This window comes from Solanum pennellii, chromosome 8 (genome assembly GCF_001406875.1).
Source record: "Solanum pennellii chromosome 8, SPENNV200".
Classification (NCBI taxonomy): Eukaryota; Viridiplantae; Streptophyta; class Magnoliopsida; order Solanales; family Solanaceae; genus Solanum; species Solanum pennellii.
In genome coordinates this window covers 48998446-49025365 of record NC_028644.1, presented here as the reverse complement: position 1 = coordinate 49025365, position 26920 = coordinate 48998446, and positions in this window count along the sequence as shown.

Sequence of the window (26920 nt, the reverse complement as noted above, 5' to 3'; positions counted from 1 at the left end):
GCCTAGAGGTCGTGAGTTCGATTCACTCCTCACACTTATTTTCTTCTCATTTTTCCTTAAGCTTGACCTAGAATTTGTGGGTTTGAATCTCACTCCTCTCATTTTTTATTTTCGTACTTTATTTTCATGGCAAGACCAAGGTTTGAATCCCTCTCACCACATCCCCTTTTACTTCTTTATTTTCATGATTTTTAACATGGTGAGGTCACGGGTTCAACCCTCCATCACCTCATTTATTTTAATTAATTTTTTCACAACATTTTGAACCCTCTTAACTTGACCGAAACTTATCCTTTGAAACTGGAAATTTTTGCAGCCTATTTTCTCACTTTTTTAAGATTAAATGTTTAGACATTTTAAGTAGTTTTTAGTGTGTTCTTTAGGTGCATTATTAATATTTCAATCGATAAAGAATTGCATTCAAATCAGCATCTTTACAGAACTTATGAACATCACAATTTACATAAACATGTGTACATGAAATACAAAGAACTAACATCACATTTTAGAGCCTTGAATCGATGCACATAGTTATGGTTCACATTGCACACACATGCACATAGTTTCGAATGGCATAGGTGATCCTTCATACGATTTCAAACACCCAGACATATACATATTCATCATGAAAAACACAAAACACGCCTAATATCTACCAGCAAACATACCCAATCTATGAATAATTTGGAGCTAGTGACAGGGACATGCAACGGGGAACAACCCTAGTTCTTGGATTGAATATACTGAACTTTAGAGGTCTCTTAGGAAAGGGACCAAGAGAGAAGCAAACCCTACCTTTTTGACATTCAAACCTCGAGTTGATGACCAAAAACTTTTCCAAACACATGTCAAACACCAAAAGTTCAACACCCCACTCGACGGAAAACCTTCCCTTTGCATACTTGATTGATTAACGTTTGTTTTTATTACATTTTCGTGTGAGTTCTTCAAGTGAGAAGAACCTTGGTAAATTTTATGCTCTTGAATTTTATTTGGCAGAGAGCAATGTTAATGGGAAGATAGAATGATCGTGAATGTTGAGGAGATAGACGTGAGAGAGTGAGAACTTTATTAGGCTTAGAAGTCTAGTTTAGGACTTAGTCAAGTAAGGTTTTTATTAAATGATAAAAAAATATGATTTACCATTTATTTTAAATAAGCTAATAAATAATAAATATTAATTAATTACATTAATTTAACAACTTAAATTAAAACAAATTTAATTCATTGCTTCCACCTAGTTCAAAACCGGGTGGAGCAAGACTTTACTTCAAGAGCCAATTTTTGGTCCTCTCTCCCCAAAATACCCCTCCACCTTATTAATTAAATATTCAATTATACATTTAGGGTAATAACGATACCACCCTTAGCCTGGAAAAGACCATTTTACCCCTAGACCCTCCAAACTTAAGATTTTTCCTTTTTAGGTCCGGTAAAGACTCATCCGAGTAAATCTTCATATTCGGGAGCCCTAGATTGATGGACCCAACCTTTCTTAGCTCAACTAACTCCCCAATTAAGTTTTCTTTGATGTCGTAAGGGTTCAGAAGTCTCGTTCTCCGCGCATCAATCCGTGTGAACCCTTTCTAATCGTAGGCATTCTATGCACATTACACATTATTTAGCATAGCCATTTTTAGGGTTGTTACATTTTCCCCCTCTTTGGAACATTCGTCCCCGAATGACACTACTAATTATTTCACGTAATTCCAGTCAGATCATAATATAGTTACTATACACAATAAAGCAATAGCAACAAAGAGTGGAGAGATAAGGAAACTTAGAATTAAGAGTAGGAACTCTAACCTGAAAAGCTGAAAAGATTTGGGTAGTGGGATCTCATGTCGGCCTCGGCCTCTCAAGTAGCACCCTCAACAAGATGATTCCTCCACTATACCTTCACTGTGGCAATCTCCTTGTTCCTCAGTCGCTTGACCTGTCTGTCTAAAATCTCAACAGGTACCTCCTCATAGGACAAATTTTCAACAGCCCCCAAATGTTCGACAGGTAGAATCGATGTTGGATCACCTAGGCACTTCTTTAAGATAGAGACATGAAAGACTGAATAAACAGAAGCTAGTTCCTTAGGCAATGCAAACTCATAAACCACCTTTCCCACATATTGTAGGATCTCATACGGCCCAACATACCTCGGACTCAACTTCCCCTTCCTGCCAAACCTCATCACCCCCTTCATAGGTGATATCTTTAAATAGACCTGGTCACCAACATCAAACTCTAATGGACGTTTTCTGTTGTCTACATAAGACTTTTGCATACTGTAAGCAGTAGACAACCTGTCCCTAATCACCCTGACCTTCTCTAAGGCCTCATGAATGATCTCTGGACCAAAAATGGATGACTCTCCAACCTTGAACAACCCATTTGGAGACCTACACCTTCTACCATACAGTGCCTCAAAGGGTGTCATCTCAATGCTAGAGTGATATCTATTATTATACAAGAACTATATCAAAGGTAGATGGTCGTCCCAACTACCCTTGAAGTCCATTACACACGCCCTCAGCATGTCCTCCAATTTCTAAATGGTGCATTCAACTTGCCCATCAGTCTAAGGATGAAAGGTAGTTTTAAGATTCACCTGCGTGCCTAAGCTCTTCTGGAAGGATATCCAAAAATGTGAAGTGAACTGAGCTCATCTATCTGAAATGATAGACAAGGAAATCCCATACATGCTCAAAATATCATCAATGTAAAGTTTCACATAGTCCTTGACTCTGTAAGTAGTCTTCACAATGATAAAGTGGGCATACTTAGTTATCATGTCAACAATAACCCATATGGAGTCATGCTGTCTTCTAGTCTTCGAAAGACCAATCACGAAGTACATATTCATGGCCTCCCATTTCCAATTTGGAACCTCAATAATCTGAGCAAGACCGCCAGTCTTAAGATGTTCTGCTTTAACATGTAGACAATTAGGACACTTGGCCAGATAATCTGCAATGTCCATTTTCATTCCAACCCACCAATAGATCTATTTAAGATCATGATACATCTTGGTGGAACTTGGATGTATGGGGTATGTGGAACCATGGTCCTCTGCAATGAACCAGGTCCGCAAATCATCCACATCTGGTACACACAGCCTGTCCTAGTACCTAAGTACGCCATCATCTCCCAAATCAAAAGACTCATTCATCTTAACCAAAACTGAGTCCTTCATCTCCATCAACACGTGATTAAGATGTTTACCCTCCTTGACTTCAACCACTAAGTATGATTCAGAATAAGGATAAACTGAAACACCCCTAGTAGTAGAGCCAATTAACTGCACACCATGTCTGTCCAGTCTATGTATATCATTCACTAACTCCTTTTTCCCATCCTCAACGTGGATTGTACATCCCATGCTCATCCTACTCAAAGCATCAACTACAACATTATCTTTACCTGGATGGTAGTGGACATTCATGTCTTAGTACTTCAATAGTTCAACCATTTCCGCTGATGTAGATTCAACTCTCTCTATGTGAACACGTACTGGAGGCTCTTGAGGTCTGTGAACACATCCACATGCATCCCATACAAGTAGTGCCTCTACAGTTTCAGTGCAAACACCACAGCTTCTAGCTCCAGCTCATGAGTGGGATAATTCTTCTCATGAACCTTGTGCTATCTGGACGCATAAACTATCACCTTATCACCGTGCATAAGAACACAACCCAACCAAACCCAATATGCATCACAATACAAACCATAATTCTCACCACACTTCAGGAAAAGTAAGCACAGGGGCTGAAGTAAGTCTATCCTTCAGCTCCTGGAAACTCTTCTCACAAGCCTCCGTCCATTCAAACTTGGCCTTCTTCTTATTCAAAGCTTTAGTGAGGTAGCAATGGATAAAAAACCCTCCACGAACCTCCGATAATAACCACCCAATCCCAAGAAGCTACAAATATCCGTGGGAGTAAGAGGTTTTGGCCAGTTCTTAACAACCTCAGTCTTCTTGGAATCTACCGCCGCAGCTTTGTCGGACACAACATGACCCAGGAAGGCCACTGATCTAAGCAAGAATCCACACTTTCTTAATTTAGCATACAACTGATGTTGGCTAAGTACCTGCAAGGTTAGTCTCAAAAGTTGTTCATGCTCTTCCTTGGTCTCAGAGTAAATGAGAATGTCATCAATGAATACTATGACGATAGAGTCGAGGTATTCACAAAAGACTTTGTTCATAAGATCCATAAATGCAGCAGGTGCATTAGTGATAAAAAATGACATGACTAGAGACTCGTAATGACCATAACAGGTATGAAAAGCTATCTTTGGAACATCTTCATCCCTAACCCTAAGTTGATGGTACCCTGAACGAAAATAGATCTTCGAGAATAAACTAGAGCCTTGGAGTTGGTCGAACAACTCATCTATTCTTGAAAGTGGATACTTATTCTTGATAGTGACTTTGTTGAGTTGCTATTAATTGATGCACATTCGAAGGGTTCCATCTTTCTATTTCACAAACAACACTGGAGCGCCCCAAGGGGATATGCTCGGCTGAATGAAATTCTTATCAGTGAGATCTTTTAACTTCAGCTTCAACTCTTTGAGTTCGGTTGGAGCCATTCAATAAGGAGGAATTTAAATTGGTTTAGTATTGGGTTCTAAGTATTTACCAAAGTTAATCTCGTGAGGGGGAGGAAATCCAGGGAAATCATCAAGAAATACATCTAGGAACTCATTCACTACATGCACTAATTCTATGGAAGGAATGCCATGATCTAATGATTAACACTCACAAGATGACACAATAACCCCTTGGAATTCATTTTATTGGCTTTAAGGTTCAAAATTAAGGGATTAGGATGACTCGAGTTGTACCCCTCCTAGACTAGCGCTTCTTCATTAGGGAAATGAAATCTCACATCCCTATTACGACAATCCATGCAAGCATAACAAATATGAAGCCAGTCCATGCCAATAATAACATCAAAATCATGCATTGGAAACTCAACAAAGTCTGCACACAGTCTTACCACATACTATTATTGGGAAATCCTTACATTTTCTACTAAAGGTGTACTAACCATAGTAGGATTATGCAGAACTTCAGGAAATATCTCAAAATTGAGAGCAAGCAAAGGAATTACAAAGGAAAGCGCAGACACTGTATCAAGTATATCATCAACAGAAGTTGAGAATAGTTGCAGCATACATGTGACAACATCAGCGGACTTCTCCTGCTCTTCCCTACCCTTGAAGGCGTGAAACCTATTCATCTTAGGAGGCTTGGCTGCTGCTGCATCCTGTGTATTAGGCCTACGCTGAGCATTACCTCAAGCCTGACCTCATTTCTGTGGGTAATCCTTAACTATGTGGACACTCTTACCGCAACCGAAGCAAGCATTAGTTGCCTGTCTGCACTCTCCACTGTGAGCACGGCCACAGTTAGCCCTGTCATTTCTAGGACAAGTTCATCTCACCTCCATTGCCCTTCCTAGGCTCGGGTCTGCCTCCTCTAGGTGTTGTACTCCTCTGAGATTTAGAGTTTTCTGAACTCTGTTGCCCCTTTTTGAACCTGGGCTGCTCAAGGACTCCAAAATTGTTTCTCTAACGTCCATGGATGGGACCTGCGTTATCTTGAGGCTTAGGCATCCTAGCTTCACGAACGCCTTGTTCTTGCGGTTGTCCTCTACCTGCTGGACATGCACTATAAACCAGGAGAGGTCCATGTTATCGTGGATCATCGCAGACCTACACTCCTCCTACAAGTCTCCGTTGATTCCTGTGAGGAATCTGCTCATCTCATTCCTGCGGTTAGATACAAGGGATGTAGCATGCCTGGACAGTTTAACAATCTTCAGGGAATACTCCCTGACTTTCATGGATCCCTTCTTAAGGTTGATAAACTCCTCAACCCTTGCCTCCCTCATCTCTCTAGGAAAGAATCTCCCCAGAAAGGCTGTCTTAAATAGCTCCCAAGTGATCGGAACTCCATCTAAAACTCGGCTATCTTGCCACATCTTGGACCGATTCTGTGCAACATCCTTGAGTTAATAGGAAGCCAACTCTGCTTTCTCACTATCTATGGCCCCCCATAGCCACTAAGATATTATGCACCTCATCCACAAACTCTTGAGGATTTTCTGAAGATTTAGACCATGTGAAAATAGGAGGATTAACCTCGTAAAGTCTCTCAGCTGTCGGCCATACTGCGAACCGATGGATTCTCCCTCGGTACATTCTACTGGTTGACCTTTTCAGTCATGGACTAGGCTTGTATAGTAATGGCTTGTTCCATCTTGTCCAGATATGCCCTCACCTCAGCATTATTCAACCCAGTAGGGTTAAGCGGCATAGCCACTTCTTCAACTGGAGCCTAGGATGGAACCTGATTGCCCCCAGCAGTTGCTCCTCAAATCTCTTTGCCTGCTTTTCTCCTTGTATTAATCTTTCAGAATCTCAAGAGTTGATGTTAGATATGCTCTTAAACCTAAGAAATCAGACATGAGAGAAGGCACGATAAGATCTGAAGAAGGGAATTTTCCTACGCATCATGTGGTCTCTAATTCAGGATAGTGGTGCACTTCACTACCATGACTTAGAAACTACTCAATGTTTGTTGATGTGAACTTATTATCCTAGAAATTTAACCTTGTGCTTTGAGACCAACTTTTTCACGATGGGAATCTAGACCCCAGACGAGACCGGCATCGTGGACCTCTCAGAGGTCGCCGACAGGCCTACATAAGTCATTCTTACTTCATCTAGGTTAATTTTAGCGAAAAATTTGAATTTTTTGGTTTCCTTATTTCATGCTAAACATTTTAAACTTAACATCATAGGCGTTCACAAATGGACCATTTAATATAGAGATGAAAGGAACAGTTCATAATTTCATTAACGTATTTTTTCCAAAAAGGCACCAATAGAAACTCTGAACAAAAGTTGAAAGAAACACTAGTGGAACATGCTCCACTAGATATAGCCTACATCTTAGCTAGATAATAACGATAGACATCCTCGAAAGCATGAGGTCCTACAAAGTCCGGATGAAAGCTTTACGTCCGGATAGCTTTAACGTCAACCTGTAAGATCTAGCGTCCAGCTGTTCCTGCACCTAAAATTGTAGAATTGTATAGGATTAGTACACACTTGTACTTAGTATGGGTATATTCAAGCACACATAAAGGACATGCATGAGTAAGAATAGCTCTTTTCTAGCAATATGATTATGGAAAGTAAGGTAAGTGGACTTGCCGAATTGAGATTAGGAAAGTTAGTGAGATTTCCAAATTTGGATTAGAAAAGTGAGTGGCCTTTTAAAATTTGGATTAGGATCATGCCATGAAAGTAACATGCATCATCATACTTATCATATTGAACAAGCACATAACATCTTGCACATAGCACATAACATATTGCATATAACATATAACATCTTTCATATCATTCATTTCATTTTGTGCATCATTTGAGGTTCGGCTCATTCATTCATGGGGAACGTTAATTTTAACAGACATATATCATGTGAGCATTATGATATTCAATGTCTCCCCCACACCGAAAACAGGTGGAATCACCGGCCAAAGTGAACCCAAAACATGCTAGCGTACATGGGAATTGAACCCCGCCAGATACCTATATTGGTAGCATAGGTTCAAAGACTAGTGGATATAGGGAGATCCATACCCGGCATGCCGGAAGTTCTACTACATTAAACTCATACATCATGGAAGTTGGCTTCTATTATAACGACATCATAGCTCAATAGATGATTTCTCATCTCATCATTAGTATTAAGTGTGTTAATCTCAATACTTTCATTAGAGTGTTCATAGAGACTGGTCTCTTTAATAACTTTACACTCTCATAGGTGAGTACGGTTTGGTAACATTTACTTATTTTTTTTTAGATTTATCTCATCTTTTACATTAGCCTCATATCATATTGTCACCACATTCATTAACATTAGCACATTTTCTCTTCATAATTACTCACCCCTTTTTACGTGAATGTTCATTTTAGCATATGCCAATTCACTTGGCCATTTAGTGTGTTTCACACTCTTACTTAACCCTTCTATAGTAATATCATTTTCATGTTCATTTCATCATTTCATTTTTCATTTCATCATGTGCCAATGCACTTGGCCATTTAGTGTGATTTACACTCTTACTTAACCCTTCTAGGGTTACATCATTTTATTACATACATCTTAGGTTCACTTATTTTTAAACGTATGCTAGACTTATGGGTCTATGCATACAAGCCATGAGGCTTCGTTCATAGTTCATTTAAGTGATTCATATCTTCCTAAGATTATATGATACAAGACTTATGCATCTTGTATGTATGCCAAGATCTCGTTTTCGATCTAAGTAGGCAACATTATTCTTGAATATTTATTTTACGCATGACTTATGTATCAATACCAAATTGGGGTAAGGGAACCCGGTTTCGAATCCCTTGGACTACACTTATATTTTTTATTTATTTTATATTTTGGTCCACACGGATCGGGGACCCAAGATCAAGCCCCAAAGCCTTTATTTTCTTTTAATTTCTTTTATTTACATTTTCTTTTTCTTGGCCGAGAGGTTGTGGGATCGAACCCCCACATCCCCTTTTTATTTTAATTTCTTTTTTCATGGATTCTTCGAGTTGATCATGAGGTTGTGGGATCGAACCCCCACAGCCTCACTCTATTTTTCAATTAACTCACCTTTTCCGCCTAGAGGTCGTGGGTTCGATTCCCACGCCTCATACTTATTTTCTTCTCATTTTTGCTTAAGCTTGACCTAGAGGTTGTTGGTTCGAATCCCACTCCTCTCATTTCTTATTTTCATACTTTATTTTCCATCCAAGACCATGGCTCGAATCCCCTTCACCACATCCCTTTTTACTTCTTTATTTTAATGATATTTAACATGGTGACGTCACGGGTTCAACCCTCCATGACCTCACTTGTTTTAATTCATTTTTTCACAACATTTTGAACCCTCTTAAATTTAACGATATTCATCCTTTGAAACTGGAAATTTTTGCAGCCTATTTTCTCACTTTTTTAACATTAAATGTTTAGACGTTTTAAGTAGTTTTTAGTGAGTTCTTTAGGTGCATGTTCAAGAATTCATTCGATAAAGAATTGCACTCAAATCGGCATATTTACATCACTTATGAACATCAAGACTTTCATAAACAGGTGTACATGAAATACAAAGAACAAAAATCATATTGTAGAACCTTAAACCCGAGGCACATAGTCATGGTTCACATTGCACATACATGCACATAGTTTCGGATCTCGTAGGTGCTCCTTCATATGATTTCAAACACACACACATGAACATCTTCATCACGAAAACAAAACACACGCCTAATATCTACCAGAAAACATACCCAACCTACGAATCATTGGGAGCTAGTGACAGGGACATGCAACGGGGAACAACCCTTGTTTTTTTGATTGAATATACCGAACCTTAGGGGTCTCTTGGGAAAGAAACAACAGAGAAGATAACCCATACCTCCTTGATGTTCAAACCTCGACTTTATGCCCAAAAAATTTACCGAACACACGTCCAACACCGAAAGTTCAACACCCAACTTGACGGAAAACATTCTCTTTGCCTAGTTGATTGATTAACGTTTGTTTTTCTTATAATTCCGTGTGAGTTCTTCAAGTGTGAACAAGCTTGGTAAATTTTCTAATCTTGAATGTTATTTGGCAGAGAGAAACGTGAATGGGAAGAGAGAATGATCGTGAATGTTGAGGAGATAGACGCGAGATAGTAAGAGTTTTATTACGCTTAGAAGTCTAGTTTAGGACTAGTCAAATAAGGTTTTTATTAAATGATAAAAAATACTATTACCTTTTATTTTAAATAAGATAATAAATAATAAATATTAATTCATTATATTAATTGACCAGATTAAATTAAAACAAATTTATTTCATTATTTTCACCTAGGTTCGAACCCGGGTAGAGCAAGACTTTACATCAAGAGCCAATTTTTGACCCTCTCTCCCCAAAACACCCCTCCACTTTATTACCCCTAGACCCTCAGAACTTAAGATTTCTCCTTTTTACGTCTGGTACAGACTCATCCAAGTAAATCTTCATATTCTGGAGCCCTACATGGCTGGACCCAACCTTTCCTAGCTTTTCTAACTTCCCAAGTAAGTTGGCTTGGTTTTCGTAAGGGTTCAGATGTTTGGTTCTACGCGCATAAATTTGTGTGAACCCGATCTAGTCGTAGGTATTATAGGCACATTAAACATTATTTAACATATCCATTTTTAGGGTTGTTACAAAAATTGCCCGAGTTGCTTCCACATGCCTGAACCTTTAATCGACTTTCACTATCTACGATCCGTCGATGAGACGAAGGACTTTTGATGACCCGCGTGGGTCACCTCTGCACTAAATCTCCACAGGCTTCTGCATTTTTGTTTTGGACACCTTTCATGCAAAACAAAGAAAAAAACATATTAATATTACTAATAAAAGGCTCTAGACACACACCAATCTTAAGGAAAAAGAATTGAAAGTACCATGAAACTGCGGTACATCAACACCCTCAACTTAAAGTTGTTGTTTGTCCTCAAGTGATGCAATATGATTCAACACAACACTTTGTACAAAAGTATCCTCTTTTAAGCTTTCACAATCACTTGGCTATCAATCCTAACTTTTTCGGTGCTTCATTGAGTGGTTCTACTCTTAGGCATTATAGGATAACTCATGTGGATCAGACCATGACATAGAATCATCATGGAATGACACCTCTACTCTTTTTGCCTCTCGCCAAGGTACATACTTTCCGATATTGCAACTAGTGCCCTCACTTCAAAATATATCCTCTTTTTTTTTCACGGTGATTTTAACTTTGAGTATAAGGATAATTATTCAACACTCACTCTCAAATCAAATTTACACCTAGTTTGTACTTGTTGCCATAGGATTTCCCTTATTTTCACTGCTTAAGTTCATCACATTAGACTCTTAGGATCACGATAGGACTTTCTAAGCTTGTAACGTAGGCTCAAGTGAGGTATGGTACATACGGGTACATTTTAGTGACTTTTTTCATTCCTTTACATTACGGCTAAGCGTCCTACCTCTTATATTATCTACTATGCCCTAATTTATCTTCCCTTGTCCTCTTTGTCTTGCTTTCTCCTTTGTTCTTTGTGGAAGGGACTCTTACTTCTTTTTTTCAACACCATTTTTCTCTCTTTTTATCTTTTGTTTTTCTTTTTTATTAAACTGATCAAATTTTACTGAGTCACTTCTTTTGATCTCTTTTTTTCTTTTATTTTCCACATTACTTTATTCATACCCATTTTGTAGGTCATCACTCATAATAACTAACCTAAACTTATGGCTTTTACATGATTCGAGGTACACATTACCCATAGTTGGGTCAGGGTCAAGACAAGTTCAATTTCTGCATTAGCCACCCTCAACTTATGATTATGGCTTGAGTTGAGGTGAACATGTTCAAGGAGGGACCAGGACCAACATATTATACCTACGGAAGGTGAGTTGGTGAAGAAAACAAAGGTCTATTATAGCCTCAAAATATTTAGATCAACAAGGGATAACAAGTTCATTTGGTTTACTTTAATTTAGGCTAGAAGTTTTCTAAGTTGAACAAGGGTGTATTATCCTTTCCTAATTATCTAACAAAGATTCCTTTTGAAAGACCAACCAGGCAAGTTCTAGCTAGGTACCAAATGTGGAACAATCAATTTTCCTCACAATCTCTTGACACATCGTTACCCTATCACATTATTGGGCACCTAGTTTGAGTGTTAGATTGAGGGTCATGCAATGGGTGCATCTTTATGTCATAATTAGAGCTAACAAATTCAACATTTATTATAGCTATTCATGCAAGCATTTTCTTAGAAAGGGATATCATTCATATTTAGCCATCATGCTTCATATTTCACTTTCATACTTTGTACAAGTTGCATCATATGCAGGTTCAACAGTAAAGTAATCAGTATCTTGGGAAAAAGGAACATAGGTAAGAAAACTACCAAGAGAGGATCGTGAGTTGGGCTAGTCAGACTTCACCCTAACACGCACTTTCCATTTACCCCACCCCCAACAAAAAAAACATGCATTTGTCCCTAATGCATAAGAAATATAGAGATAGGGTGGTAAGTGAAGAAAACCTCAGGCGCATTGCACCGATGATCAACAAGAAGGTGGGTTCGGTTTCCTGGAACAAGCAGGCAGACCAAGTGTCAGGCGCACAACGCGTGGTGGCCTTCAGTTTTTGGTTTTGTACGCTGCCATTTGGCAACTTCCTTGTCCAACATTTGGGTCCTCCTCGGGCGCTTAAGGTGGTCCTTAGGGAGTCGTACCTGGATTTTTTGACCACTAACATGTCTATTAAAATAATTGGGTCAACTCGACTATTTTCAACTCCAAACAACACATAAAACAAGGAAACCATAGAAGGACACACTAGTACATCTAAAGACTACTTTTCGAACGTTTTGGACGTTCTTGGATGTTTGACTTCCAAATTTTCTATAATAATTTCATGCATACTCTATTAAGGAATTAAATATATCTAAATGTACCCTTAGATAATTATTCAATATGCAAAAATACTCTTACTTGGTTTCCACCAAATCAATCAAATCGGATTCATTCTTCTGTGATGAAAAAAAATTGTTATTGCGAGAAAATATACTCGAAACATACGATAATAATATGGGTATACGTAAACATATAAACAATCTAATACAAATCCCAAATTTTAACATTTATGTGTGTGTGTATAAATAAGAAAAATTCTTTACACAGCATATAAGAAGAGATAATGAGAGGGATAGAAGGAGAGGGAAAAGGAAAGATAAGAAGAAGGGAAAAGGAGAAGAAACTTTACCTAGCAAAATGAACACCCAAAGAAAGTGAATACAATTAAACAAAATCTAAGTGAAGAAATTTGTATAATTATGGGTGGCAGTCCAGGGGAAAAGCCTAGCATGGGTCGATCCCAATTGGTATAGAAGGGTGGCAGCTCAGGGGCGAAAGTCTAGCATGGGACGATCCCGATTGGTATAAGAGGGTGACAGCTCAGGGGCGAAAGCCTAGCATGGGCAAATCCCAATTGGTATGGAAGGGTGGCAACTCAGCGATGAAAGCCTAGCATGGGCCGATCCCAATTTGTGGAATTATGAAGACAACATCCGAGGGGTTAAAATGCCTTGAATGGGTCATCCTCTCCTACCACTGATCAGTTGGTCATTTGTATCATATTGCTTACAAAAATTATAACGCACAAAAAAGTAAAGAAAAGAATGTAACATACAGAGTTCCAAGTATAAGCAAAGGTTGTCTCTAGTCCTTATCTATTGGTATTTGGTTTCACTTAAGCTCTCATGTCACATATGGTTGTATTATGCCTTATATATTCAGTACGTTCTTTCGTACTAACGTCCCTTATTGGGGCGTTGCATTTCATGTTGCACGTACAAGTATTCAAAAGTAGATATGCCCAATAGAAGCACATGATACTCAACTATTGTTGGTGAGATCTAGGTTGATTTAGGGCTTTGCCGAGTCTTTACTATGCGTATTTTTATTGCATGGATTCCAATAGAGGCTTTGTAGACATTGTAAATCTATCATCTGTATTCATAGTTTCACTTATCACATGTATTGGTTCAGCTAGTCAACCTGTGTTGTATATAAGGCTTTTCATCAGTTATCTGCATAATCATATAGAGTTCAAATCTCTTGACTGAAAGTTACATGTCTTCACTTCGTATTTGCTTCAATTTGAGATGTCAAAAATGCGTACTGAATCATAGAAGAAGTATTATGTTGGTGTCACATTTGCTTCCCACGCCATTGTCATTATCATTAGTCCATATTCATATGTCTTCTACCACTGGTTCATAATTTCAAATCTCAACAATGATTATGACCACCAAAACATCAATCCTAAATGAGTTATTATCAACAAAAGAACAATTGCCCTTTCCAAAGGGTTTTAACTTTTCCAAAGTGTTGTGCCCTTTCCGATAAGGCACAATAAATATATGTTCACACTATTTTTTGTTTTCTATAAATAGAGGAATTTCATCTCATTTTAAACAACAAAAATTCTGAACATTTTCTTTTTCTCCACTATTAACTATTATTTTTGTATGAATGCTCAATATAATCATTCTATCATGAGAGGATCTATTTCTTTATACCTCGGGTAATAGAGGGGAATAATTTTCTTAAGGGCCACTCTCTATTAAATGAACTAGATTTTTTCCTTTCTGTTTCATTCTACCTGGTATATTTGTTTTAAACTTTCTTATTTATGTTTGTGCAAATTTATTATTATAAGTATTTGTAAAAATAGATTAAATAACACACGATAATTGAGTATGCACACAAGTTTTTTCTACTGAAATTGTAGTTTCAAATTATACTTTATCACTCTGGTATGTTGATATTTAAAAAACACCCAAATAAAGTTAATAGTTTTATGTAATATTTCTCAACCAAGTATATATGATAAGTTGAATTATTGTCTTATATAATACATTCTCCCTTCAATTTTTCATTTTAATATTTATTTATGATACATTTAAATGAGGAGCGTTAAAATAATATATATAAAGCAAACAGTATGACTGAACTTTCTACATGTTAGAATTAGAATATTTGTTCACTTTTTAAAGTCTTTTAAAAAATTTATCCCTTCACCAATGCTTATTTATTTGTTAGAAAACTTAATATCTTTGGTTGGTATTTATTTGATTTCCTAGATATATCAAATAGACTTCTTGGAAGCAAAATAATAAATTATAAAATCAAATTTAAGATGATTAATTGAGTGATAAATGATAAGATGTTATAATTATATATTTTTTTCACATTATTAATGTTTGTTACTTTGTATTGTATGTAAGAGAATATAATGTTTTAGTTATAGTAAATGATATGTTTAAAGTATTACTTTATAAATTCCGTGATGTTAAATTTCCGCGCTGTGCGGATTATTTTACTAGTCTAACATAATATTATTATCGCAAGTTTCAACAAAGCATACATAAATATAATTTATTTTTTTAAAAAAAAAAGGTAACTCTATAACCATACTTCACTATAAATTTTATTTTAATTTAAAATAACATATATATATATATATATATATATATATATATTAATATATATATTAAAAAAATTAAAATTTAATGAGCTTGTAATTACACCATGTAATTACAAAAATTACGTGCTGACTAAGTAATTACATGTCCAACCAAACAAGACCAACAATGTAATTACTTCTAATTACACCAAATTTAGTTATCAAGTTGTCCTTCCAAAAAGCCCCTTAGTGCTGTCAAAGATTGAATTAAGGTCAAGATACCATCAGTTGAAGATTAGGCCAGAGGATGTGCCTATGATGACGTTCATAACTCGATACCATATAAGGATTAGATTAATTTAAACAAGTTATACCAAAAAGAAGTTCTAACAAGTGTTCGTACCATACATGCCCTTGTATTTTATAACCATTTTATTAGAACGTTATGTGATTAATTTTGTGTAAACATACACAATCCAAATTACGTAGTAGGGAACTAATCGGATATTCAAACTTTTATTCAAAGGAACATTCATGTTCTTAATGATACGTCTAATTTGGTCGAAGCAAAAGTGTCAGGCAATCACGTCTAAATTGATTGAAATTAAGTATACCTTTCTGGTGAAGAGCAATTCAACGCGTCTTCAACCAATTCCAATTTCATGTTGTACACTTTGTTTATTGATTCCTCGAATTCTTAAAAGTCAAAAAGATTAACTAGCCAATTTTATTGACAACTGAGATATCATTGTAACATTTTGTCAAATCCATCTGGATGGTTTCTTCTTTTATGTTATTTTATTATTATTATTATTTAATTTTATCTATTTGGTTGGGGGATGTTATGGGGGAGTGTCTATTTGAATATATTAATAACTGAATATTTGTTTTATGATTAATACAAATTTTGAACTTTGAGGAATAAAAATACCCTGCTATAATAGAATCTTTTTTTATATCGAGTTGCTGGGGTTTCTAATTAAAAATGGAGTTAAAGGGACCAATTTTTCGAACACATATGGATGATTTACTAGTGACTTGTCCAAATTAATAAAAGCCGCCCAAACATCCATTTATCCATTTCAATGATTAAAAAACTATTATTTTGAGTAAGTCACAACTTACCATTATTATTTTTAGTAAGTCTGTTTGGTTTTAAACGACTAATCATTATTATTTTTTAATTTCTTATATGTTATTTTTCTAAAAGCTTTGATAATGAAACAACTTTTAAATATATATATGTATATATATATATATACATATGTATNATATATATATATATATATTGTAGGTGTGGACGTTTGAAAAATAAAAGACTTCTAAATTGCCGATTTGATTGACGAAAATTATTAAAATGTCATTGATTTTTATGGTCTTCTTAGATTCCCAGAAGGATATTCTTGACCTTTTACCCTCAATTAAGTTTCCTAAGTCTATATATCATGGACTAATAACCTCCGCATTCACGGCTAGCCATCAAGACAAATCAAATTCACATGTTCTAAGTTCTCTCAAAGAAGAAGTTGTGGTTCTCCAAATTCAAGCTTCAGTTCAAGGTTTGAAGTCAACCTCGTCTTCTCATGTATGTTAGACTATCATAGTGATGGATTGAGTTCATCCTCACACCATACATATATCTAAGTTCAATAAACGAGTAATCTAGGCTTTTATCTTGGATTTTGAGTATTGTTGATTTTAGTAGTATCATTGAGTGCTGAGTTCTTGATTTTTGAGTATTGAGTTATCCATATTGTAATTTAGATCCTTAAGTTTATTTCTTCATATCTATATTTCAGCATAACCCTATTTTGAGAATCCTTTAAAAGAATTTTTTTTGTCATAAACTGATTCTCCGAGAAAGTAGAGACGAGTTTTGTGTCATCAGATGTGGTGCACTTAAAACCAATGAAAGGGACTCTACTTAGTGCTGCTTTTCGGACATTCTAGGACACTTAAACCTAGTGCTCTGATACCAAGTTTATCACGCTCTCAGTTACCACCGAGACACAAACACGGGACCTAGGACACAAGTGATCCCAAACTAACCCTGCTGGCATGACCATGAACGTACTAAATATTATAAATTGGTCCGGAACTAAATCATAATTAAAATGAAAAGATGGGGAATGCCCATTTATTATAACTGAGATATATGAAAACTGATGAGTTTAATAGAAAGAAGAGGTTATCTCAATACTAACCTGAAACAAACTATGTTTGAATATAGCCTCTAACTTACTAGAAATGCTGGGCCAAGCCCCAACTAAATTTAGCAAAATTGAAACTAGGAAACTACTGAAAACGATGTCATGACTATTGTCCTCGGAGAATGAGGACTCACCAATTCGGCTGAACTGGAGATCGAGAATCGATCTAAATGTGATCTGGATGCTGCGAACTAGAACCTACATCACGAGAAGATATAGCACACATATGCGCCAATACTTGAAAGGTACGGAGCATATAGGATAAAGTAAAGTTGAAATAATACATGATTGAATAGGCACAAAAGAAAGTATCATATTCTGAACATGATACACTAAATGCCGAGCTTATTAGTTGCAACGACCAATTTTATAACATACTGAGACTGAAAACAGACTGAACTGTAAATATGGTCAATGCAATAGAGTCAAACTAAGTTGTGGGAGGTACTAATAACCGATAATAATATCACACGAGCTAAATGTGGAGTCCGATGTATACACCCCATTAAGAGGACCCAATATACCATGTCAGAGGTATAAAGGCATGCTGGCGTGATCACTAAACTGATTCCCACATAGGGGACTTACAAACTACTTGGCTAGTAGATCTAGGACTATTTGGGTACGCTGAACCCTGGTCCAACTCAGTATTATGCTACACTCAAAGAATTAAGTGGTTAACTGATTATAACTAAATTTCTGTAAATACTGGATAGCTCAAACTGAACATGCAAACTGAGAATGCAATAATAATCTGATAGTGATGCATTAAAAACTGAGGCATGTATAAGTGAATAAATGATATATATGATATAGCATGTGCAATTCAAGAACTAAAGAAATACATATCTAGGGTTCTTAAATTCACGCAATAAGCCTACTAGAAACATGATAATCTTATTTGGAACATATTAATAACTACTTCATGATAATCTGCTGAAATTCTAGAAACCCTAGGTCTATTCATAATGAGGGAATCAAGAAACTGACTAAATTCTAGGGACTCAATGGGCGAAAGGAACCCACTGTGAAATTCCACATACCTAGTGATGAATTCCACGGAGAAATATTTAGATTTCGGGGCTTAAACTGATGGAACGTTGTTGCATTCTTGAACTAGGATTCTTGACCTTTTTCTCATCTCTTGCTTCTAATTTTCAATGTTTTGATTAATGATTCGACTGAGGGAAGTTTTAGTTATGTTTCTAGTCTTAAATGACTAAAAACTAATAATTTAGGGTCTAAACGGTGTACCCTAGCGGTTAAATGAAATAGGAAAAATCAAAAGACCCCGGGCTTAGCTACTGTCAAAGTAATCGACGGACCTGATCCACGAACGGTGGTCCTACCTATGGTCCGTAGGCCCTGGCCGTCGTTTGGTTTAAAGAATGGGTTTGTGGACCATGATTGACAGACCTGGTCCACGGATCGTGGTCCTACCTACGGTCCGTAAGTCATAATCGTCGTTTGGTTTAGAGAATGGGTCTGTCGATCGAGATTGATGGACCTGGTCCACGGATCGTGGTCCGACCTACAATTTGTCCTATTCCTTCATTATTTTCTTCATATAATGAGTTTTAAGGATAAAGATCGACATACCTAGCCCACAGACCGTGGTCTTACTTATGGTCGGCAGGTCCTAACCGTTGTTTGGTATCTTTGAGTTTTCTGTGTACCACGTTCCACGAAACTGGTCCACAGACTTTTCTCCAACCTACGATCCACAGGTTGCCTCCGTAGGTGGCACCTACACTTCTGGAAAATCTGAGTTCTGGTCTAAGTTGAAGTCCCATGAACCCATGTGAAATCCAAAATTTCAAGAATGGATCATATGATAAAGAATTTGAATAATGAAAGATGAGTTGATGAAGATGTACACGTTCTTTATGAAAAATGATTTAAGTTGCTACGAGAGTAAAACATCTATGTTGTTGTTGTGAAATTATTTCTCACATACAAACGAAAGCATGACTATGAAAGGATTCTCTCACATAAAGTATTCTTAGAGTTGAAAGGATTTTTCAACTAAAATTTGAGTCAAGATTTAGGAGCTATTCTAATTATGTCTCTACCTTGGATTGGTTGCTTAATTGACCTTTCAATGTGTGATAATATGACTTTAGCTTTGGTTGGCTATTTGATGTGCCTTTCAATGGATAATGAGAGAAGATTGATACTGACTATTCTGTGGGGTTTACACTTAGCACCGAGAGCATATTGATATCGAAGATCAATTGTAGCTTGAGGTCTAGTTTATAGTAGCAATTTGTTTCTCCCATACCTATGTTCTCCCATAGGATAATTTTTCCTAGATAGACATTTGTTTTTCATCCACGTAAGCTAGATTTTCAAGTTCTTACCTTGGCAAGAAGGACTTATTTTTTCGGTTACGGGCAGATACTAGATTCCATGTTAATAGATAAAATGGTCTTAATGTTGGTTAAGGTAAGCATCTCACAAGAATAAACTAAGGTTACTTCGAGAAGTATCACACGAATGGTTTAAGGCTGTTAGCTTGCGTTGACTATGTTTTATGACTTGTATTTCTAACCCTTTTTCCTAATGATTTAGCTTGGTCATTGCACATCAAGAAAATGTCTTTATAGCATGGTTTCATACTTTTATTTATTTCAATAATACTTTGTACATTTTTGAACTAACACATACTCCAGCCTACATCCTTATAAAAGTATCGGTTTCGACGCTAAAAATTTGCTTCACCGTTGTCTAGAGTTCACTAATGTAGAGTTGAAGATTGGTGAGCACTTATGTTCCGAGGACTAAGCTTTATTGCATATTGTATTTACTCTTTTTAGTATTGTATCACATGAACGGGTTACATCCTGATTAATCTTGATGTACGAGACGTCTTTGAGACTATATTGTACTTCCTCTGCATTTCATAAACTAGTATGTTTTTAAATTATCTTTTAAAATATCCTGATTCTCTATTATGTTGTTTGAAGTATGCTAGGTGGCTTTTGTAGGGCCTCTCGGTGTCTTTTACTCCATATCATGTCGAGGGTATACTTTGGGTCAAGATAGTCCTTCAGTCTAATGATTGATACTAGGTTAAATAGATCTAGAGTATCAATTTTATCGACATAAACAGGAGTAAAAAGCAGAGATATAGACAAATGTAAAGAAAACGGGACGGAGACACCAACCAAGAATGGACCTCGAGTCATCTTTCACCTTTTTTGAGTTCATATTTTGATATAAAGGAATCTTGGAGACCATGTATTTAGCCTCACTACTTTCAAATCTGAGAGTGAGCTAGTTGTATTCAGATTTCCACAAATCTTTTTAATTTTGACTTTCTTTCTGGAACATTAATACTATTAATTATTCTATAGTTATTTTTACTCTTAAACTTTTTTGTTAGATGGTATAGTATTCCGACGATGTAATAGTTTAGACTTCTACTATTTTATGATTTATTTTGTGACTTAAAATTAGTTTTCTTTTTGCCTATATATTTTTGATAGAATTGTTAGATGGTATAGTATTAATGTGGGTGGTATTCATGGTGGTTTGAATTGTGAGATCATCAGTTTAGCCCATTATTATTATGAGCTTTCATAAGTTAGACCAAGGGCTTCTTTGATCATAAGTGATTTGGATTGTCGGCCCACCTACGGTGTAGAGCAAAGGTACACCACTTTTAGTATATTTAAGATTTAAACCACAAATTTAGAGGCTAACCTAGAAATATATAGTTTATGATTCCCATTGATATGTGATATATAATTCTCCATGAGAATACCTATATTTACAGCCAAATAAAATATTCACAAATAATGAGTAGATTTTTTAAATTCACATATCTCATAACTATCGCAATAGATTTATCCTAGTATTAATTGGTGGAAAGAAGTGAAAATATCAAATTCGCAAACTATGCTTTAATTAAAATAAGATAAAATATTCTTTAAGTTTTCATTATTATAAAATAAGTATTCTCTTAACCTCAAACATGTCTTAATTTTTTCTTCTAACAAGGACATGTGCAAAATCCTAGGACACAATGTGGTTTACATCCTCAAGAACATTTACCCAAATAAATATTGTCTTTATTAAAAGAAACACTTCTTATTCCCTCAATACATCCACATATTCTGTCAGTACAAATCAAAATTCCAAGTTGTCAAGAAGGAACACAATCTTGTGTTGTCTGACACTTTTGATCTTTTCCGAATATTATACATTATTGTGAACCTATGTCAAAAATAAAAATAAATGTTAATGTCATTATTTCAAGTAAATGCATTGACAATACATAGAAATAAAACATATATAATTTTTTCAACTTACTACCATTATTTTTTAAAAATAAATCTAATAAAAATTCAAAATGTTAACCTGTATGTGTGTGTATAAAGAAGATAATTTATTTACATAGCATATAAGAAGAGATAATGAGAGGAAAAAGGAAAGTTAAGAAGAGGGGAAAAGGAGAAGAAACTTTATCGAGCAAAATGAACACCCAAAGAATAATGAATACAATGGTTGATTCAATCTTCGTCTTTTATACAAAGTAACTATTTCTCAAATCTCAATGATGACCTTTTTATTTTTATACATTGTTTCAAAGTAAAAGTCTTCATACTTATAAGACATAAGTGGTATACCAACTTGCCAAGTGAATTCAATCATTAAATTTAAAATCTAAAAAAAGTGGATAAATTAAAAATTAAATTCAACTAGTCAACTATTCTTTGAAAGATGGAAAAGAATATTAATTAGTTTTTGCACTTATAATTAGAGTTTAAATAAAATATATTTATGTAATCTATATTGTTGACATTCATATTGTCCGACTTATATCTAATTTTGTTAAATATTTGGTCAAATAAATATTTTAAAAATAGATTTCCTTTATTTATATTTGTAAACTATTATATAATTTTTTATCTAAATTATTAGTACTTTTCACTACCTCAACTATTCTGATTAGCACAAACACTTAACAATTTGGTCTTAGAACCAGCTAAACCTGAAACAAACCCAACACCATTTAATCAAACCAATTATATTTTTTAATTTAAGAGAATAGTTTAGAAATAAATGATTTAAAGTCCCCATAAATGCAACTGAATCATCTAAATTCCCCTTAGAATTGAAAGTCACCATATAAAAACTCTAAAACAATCCAAGTGCAATACAACCCTAAAGCTATACATAACTAAAGTCAATAGTCCATGTTTAAACAAATGGATATAAAATGTATATAAATGCATTGAAGCTGGAAAGATAAAGCTTACTCTTAGACTCGAAATAAAATGTCTCTTAACTAAGGTCTCGGATTGGTCTCTACAAGATTTATTGCACTCAACAATACAAGAAACAAGTGCAATATCAATACACAACCACCATGTACATGTGGGATCACGCGACCGATTCAACATATGTATATAAAAAGTTAACTACCAAATAGTAATCATAAGTAATACACTATATAGAAACAATTACCAACTAAATATAGACTATCAATCACATAACATGAAACGACAATACAAGAACAAACCAATGCATGAATATGTCCCACATGATCATAATACTAATATCGGTCCTCTCGTGGAACCTCAATCTAATACATGGTCCTCTGACACAACTTAAGCCCAACTCTAGTATCATATTGTTGTAGAATTCGAGCCAACTACATACAATCATACCATGCGTGGTATTCGAGAAACTAAACAATATCTTTTACCAACATGGTACCTGAGCCAACTAACAGACACATCAAGAATCTATAAAAACATAACACAACAATCATGTATAATCAAATAGTACAATGAACAAGGCCATTTAAACTCACAAATCACAACACCAAGTTTATTTCATATGCTTGCTAGCATACATTGGACAATATGACACTAAAAACAATAAACATTCATTTATACATAATCTGGGAGCATACAACCATCACTTACGTCTAATCAAGCCCCTTGAAAACTTTAAATAGCCTGAGTTTTCCCCTTGTGAAGGGCCTTGGCTTGTTCTTGGTCTAGAATAAATAATGAATCATAAATGGCCTATTAATTTACCCAGATTACTAACGCCTAACTTCGACCAACGTGTGATCACCTTCCCCAACTTAAGGTCTTTCTCAGAATGAAATCATGCTCAAAACATTCCTTAATATCAACCACCTAGTTTTTAAGGCTTAAGAAATAATTATCATGATCTAGGGGTTAAATTGTGACCTTTACCTGTGATTTTTTTGGGAAAACTGATGCAAGGTGCCCAAAATCACATTAATTTGTGTCTCAAGAACACAAATACAGGTAAAAAAAATTGGATAGTTTTTTTTGGGTAAAATATTCATTCCCTTACTATAGAGACGTCACTCACTATAACGATGATATTATACTGACAAATTACGTTGCTATAGAGGTCTGAGAACTACTACAACGAGAGGTCATCCTCTTAGCGAGATATATGAAAGTTAAGAAGCTCAACATTCAAAAATGGGTCATATTTACAACACAAATCATTTCCTTAATGTCTTGGATATAAATATACATTATTTATATCTCCACAAAATGCCTCACCCTTTACCATATGGACATATACCTCACATATCCCGGATCCTATAGGGTGTATTTATAGTTTCAGGGGACAATCTAATTCTTTTTTGATAAAATAACATGATGTTATTTAGTAAAATTGTCTTCCAAATATTAAAATAGTTCTCACCTTCATTATTCATAATTTAGATTATTATTTATTAAGTTGTGTAATGAAGCTCTTGAAATTGCAGAGAAGCTACCATCAAAATCGTGTTTTGTCGTTCTTAAATTGAGTCTCTTCTTAATTTTCTTGGTGTTTTCTCTATTTTGTTTCTTTATTTATAGAAAATTTATAGATTTACTCTTCGCCGTCATTTTCCTACCATAACTTAAAAGTTTAAAACACGGAGAAAGTGTAAATATAATTCATGTAACAATCTCTTTGTGACTTTAAAATTTTAGTTGTATCATGTATGTGTGATTATTTCTCTTTTTTAACTTTTCCTTGGGTTATATCATACATGTGTGATTATGTGTTGTTTTATTCTTCTTTTTCTTGAATTCTTTCTAATTTGTTTTAACTATTCTTCGTTATCATCTTATTTTTAGTATTTTGGTTCACAAAGATTTTTGATTTGCTAAATTGGATGAATTTTATTAGAAGATCATTGTATGATTAAACAATTAAGTAGCTTTTGTAATTAATATTTATGGTCAAATATGATATAAACTGAAAGTTCATTAAATTGGCTATCTGTATTACCTACTTATTTGGTTGTGAGAGACATGAATAGTGAAATTAGTTATCCCCATTATGATTTTGATACACAGGAATAGAAAATATTTAAAAATTATTTACATATAACTGGTCCGTTTCCATAAACAGAATAATATGTCATTTCCATCATAGTTTGGTATGAGCACAGACATCTAGATTTTTTGCAAAATGGTTTCCAATTAATATGCCCATGAGGTCTTCTAGAACCTTCCCCAAGCAGGCTCCACCTTGATGGACGGCCAAACGGACTTATGTGATGTTCATAGGTCGTCAAAGGGGTCGTAAGGCGGGTAAAATCATAAGGGGTTCTCCCTTTTTCATTGGCCGATGACAGGTGATGTCTAAACGGACCGTGAAGCTTCACATGGATAGTGCAGTCATCCATGAAGGGGTTTTATCAGACTAAGAGCTTAGGGTCAACTTTAAATGATCATATCTTTCAGCAGAAAATGAATTATGTGAATCATGACCTATCAAATTACAGAAAATTGAGTCTCCGATACCATCTAGTTTTCCTAATTACAAACTTATACTTTAAAATTTGTGCTCGAAATAGTGAAGCCCTATCAGACAGAGTTTCGTCACGACCCGTTAGACGGGTCGTGCTGGTCTTAGACGGGTCGAGGTGGCATCCTTGAGGTCGTCTCTTTAATTTTTAAGTCGGATCTTTTCATAATTATATTAACTCAATACTATATCATTTTTACTTCTACCTTATGCCATATATAATGATTTTTACCCTTGAAATCACCCAAATCAATTCATTTTCTCAAATTAAAAAAAAAAAAGAACCAAGTCATCCTCTCAAATATTTTTCTCTGTAAAGTTTTAAGAAAAAGGCTAAGTTTTAAAGCCAAGCCTAGAATTTAACCATTGATAACTAGATTTTGGCATCAAGTTATGATTGTATTCACCTATGGAGTCCTTTCCTCCATAGGATTCCTAAATTCTCCAGTTTTGAAAAGTTCAATTCCCCAACCGAGTTCGGGTTATATCAAATGGCATGTGTTCCTTCCAATGGTTATCTAATTGATTATTTTATGTCTTTTTATGCATGAATTGAATAAATTTTAGGTTTCTAAGTTGAATTACCATGAACCCATGTGAAATCCATATTTTCTAGAATTTTTCATATGACGAAGAATTTGAATCATTAAATATGAGTTTATGAAGATATACTCACTCTTTATGAAAAATGATTTAAGTTGTTATGAGAGTAAAGCATCAATGTTGTTGTTGTGAAAGGATTTCTCACATACACACAAAACAGTGATCGTGAAAGGGGTCTCTCACATAAATTATTCTTAGAGTTGAAAGGATTTCTCAACTAAGCTTTGAGTCAAGATTTAGGAGCTATTCTAATGATGTCTTTAGCTTGGACTGGTTGCTTAATTGTACCATTCAGTGTGTGATAATATGACTTTAGATTGGATTGGCTATTTTATGTGCCTTTAAATGGATGTGAGACAAGTTAAGATAACGACTATTTCATGGGATTTACGGTTAGCACCGACAACATATTGAGAAAGAAGCTTATTTGTGGCTTGAGGTATAGTTTACAGTAGCAATCTGTTTCTCCCATACCTATGTTCCCCCATAGGATGGTTTTCTTAGAAAGACATTAGTTTTTATATCCACGTGAGCTAGATGTTCATGGTGTTACCTTGGCAAGAAATACACCCTTTTGCGGTGACGGGCAGATACTAGATTCCATGTTAATAGCTCAAATGGTCTTAATGTTGGTTAAGATAATTCTCTCATAAGAATAATCTAAGGTTACTTCTAGAAGTATCACACGAATGTCTTAAAGATGATAGTTTGCATTCACTAAGTTGTATGACTTATATTTCTAACCCTTATTCCTCATGATTTAGCTTGGTCATTGCATATGAAGAAAATGTCCTTTTAGCATGATTTCATACTTATATTTATTGCTATAATACTTTAAACATTTTTGTACTAACACATACTTTTGCCTATATTCTTATAAAAATGTATGTTTCAACCCTCAAAATTAGCATCCCCTTGGCTAGAGTTCACTAATGTAGAGTTGAATATTGGTGAGTACTTATGTTCTGAGGACTAAGCTTTATTGCATATTGTGTTTACTTCTTTTTATATTGCATCTCATGTACGGGTTACATCATGATTACTCTTGATGTCCTAGATGGCTTTGAGACTACTTTGTACTTCCTCTACATTTTATAAACTATTATGTTTTGAAATTATCTTTAAAAAACTCTTGATTTGCAATTATCCTGTATGATGAATGCTAAGTGTCTTGTTTAGATCCTCTCAAGGTCCTTTACGCCATGTCACGTGTAGGGTATACTTTGAGTC